We start from the raw sequence: 2,500 nt of genomic DNA, 5'->3' as shown, positions 1-2,500 counted from the left end.
TCCTCTGAGAGGCAATCCACGTCCTGATATGAGAAATTCTCTCTGTGTCGGTCTCTCTTCCTCTTCGCTTCTGTGCCCATCTGCCTCTCCCTCCCTCTCCCCCTCTCTCTCTTTCTCTCTCTCTCTCTCTCTCTCTCTCTCTCTCTCTCTTTCTCTCTCTCTCTCTCTCTCTCTCTCCTCTCTCGCTCTCTTGTCGGGTGTCATTCACAGCCCTGCCTGCTCCTGCTCTGCTGTTTTTATCGGATCAGTCTCAGTTCGCCGCCCTTGTCTCTCATCTGTTCCATCAAGGCTGCCTCCTGCTCTCTTTCTCTCTCTCTCCTTCTCTCGCTCTCTCCCTTCCTCAGCAGGGGCCTGTCGTCGCACTCCAGCTCTCTCTCTCTCTCTCTCTCTCTCTCTCTCTCACACACACACACACACACACACACACAGAGGAATGCATACGTTCTCATCCCCACACAGACAGACACTAGGAAAAGGGCAAAAAGAGTGAAGAAGACAGAGAAGGAGGTCAAAATGTATAGCTATATTTATATACGAGAAGGAGGAGAGAGAGACAGAGAGATTGAATTAAGACAAATACTGTGCAAAAGAGAGAAAGAGGAAGAGAAAGAGAGAGAGAGACAGGGAGGGAGAGCAAGAGACAGAGAAGCTTGAGAGAGTTTGAGTTGTCAGCTGATGATCCTACAACTCTCCACTTGCAATTACCCACCCAGATAACAAGGTCTCTCCCTCTCTCTCTCGCTCTCTTCCTCTCTCTCTCTCTCTCCCTCTCTCTCTCTCTCTCTCTCCATCTCGTCTGACATCCACCCTTTGCAGCCTCTCACCCACTGAGCCCAGATGGATGGTACTGATGTGTGTGGGAGTCGTTAGTGACTGCACTGCACTAGTTGGAGATGGGAGGGAAATGGGGTGTGTGTGTGTGTGTGTGTGTGTGTGTGTGTGTGTTGGGGGATGGGGGGCTGCTGTGACTAAACCCTCTCCCCAACTCCACCCCCCACCCCCACACACCCCCAACCAGCCAGTTGAAGACATGCCGCTGCCAAAGTTTGGAATGGCGGCATAATCCGGTGCTGGTTTGCCACGCTGGCTGCCAGTGGCGGAGTTGGCAGCGGGCGCTACTGATGAATGCTGATGATGGGAGTGTGCCCCATCTTGTAGCGAGTCACTTCCCAAGTAATCAGATTCACACACAGGGCCAAATGGTCTCTTCTCATTGGAGAATGCTAATGTATCAGACACTGGGGGCATGAGGTTTGTGTGTGTGTATGTGTGTGTGTGTGAGAGAGAGAGAGAGAGAGAGAGAGAGAGAGAGAGAGAGAGAGAGAGAGAGAGAGAGAGGGCGAGAAAGAGAGAGCATGTGTGTGTGAACAAGCCAAATATGGTGTGATGGAGAGATGGTGTTTGTGTGTTTAGAGAAGACTGGGTGTGAAAAGGTGTGAGCGTCTTCCATTTTTTTGTATTTCGTCTGTGCATGTGCGCGTGTGTGCGCATCTGTGTGTGTGTGTGTGTGTGTGTGTGTGTGTGTGTGTGTGTGTGTGTTTGGGGCTTAAAACACATAAACTTGACTGATGATGGAATTCATATTTGAGAACAGAATAAAATCAGGAACATAGCATGAATGTGCATTCACAAGTGTGTGTGTGTGTGTGTGTGTGTGTGTGTGTGTGTGTGTGTGTGTGTGTGTGTGTGTGTGTGTGTGTGTGTGTGTGTGTGTGTGTGTGTGTGTGTGTGTGTGTGCGTTCGCGTGCGCGTGCGCGTGTGTGTGTGCATGTGTGTGTGTGTGTGTGTTCATGATTTCCTGCTGGACAATGCTGCGGTCTAATGTATTTGACTCCAGGTTGGAGGTTTGGATTAGCACGGGTAATTCCTCTGGTGTCTGCGTCTACCTGTGTCTCTGAGCACACACACAGCAGCCCTGAGCCATGAATGGCCTTTTCCTCTCCTCATTCACAGCGGAAGGATGAGACATCCATTTATGAGTTTTATCTGTAAGTGGGCCAGGGCACCCTATCTAAACAATCCCTCGCAGTTAAACTTGTGACACACGCCACTGATTCAATACCGCAGCCATGAATCAAAGATATGGAGAGCGGCGGAGGAGGCTCTCTGACTGATATGGGAAGCCAACCGCACCGTAATACAAAAGAGATGTGCCTCTTTTCTTCTGAGCCAATTTCATTTGTCAGGAGAATTTTATAACTTTATAATGAATTTAAAATCATGGATCATATTTGTGTTATCTGTTTGCATTGCATGTCATTCATCCATCATTTATTTGCTTTGTGTTTATTTATTAATTAATTTAGTTAATGGATTAATGTGCTCAGAATATATTTAAAAATACAGAAATGTATTTTTATATTTTTGGTTCAAGTGTATTTGCCTTTGTGTCTCAAGCAACTCTGGGGCAAACATGGGCCAGACCAAGACCACCTCAGAGTTATTTACATCAACTACATGTTGTTCTTACGCTGAACTGTGCCCATATGTGTGCAGGATA

General features: G+C 47.8%; 1 protein-coding gene across 2 annotated transcripts in view; it reads right to left on the bottom strand.

The window, feature by feature from the left end:
• rnf220a (ring finger protein 220a) overlaps positions 1 to 2,500 on the bottom strand; it is a 135,907-nt gene that overhangs the window by 132,667 nt on the left and 740 nt on the right. The window lies entirely within an intron of this gene.

This window comes from Sardina pilchardus, chromosome 2, assembly GCF_963854185.1.
Source record: "Sardina pilchardus chromosome 2, fSarPil1.1, whole genome shotgun sequence".
Classification (NCBI taxonomy): domain Eukaryota; kingdom Metazoa; phylum Chordata; class Actinopteri; order Clupeiformes; family Clupeidae; genus Sardina; species Sardina pilchardus.
The sequence above is the reverse complement of the archived record's forward strand: the minus strand, read 5'-3'. Positions and strand labels throughout refer to the sequence as shown.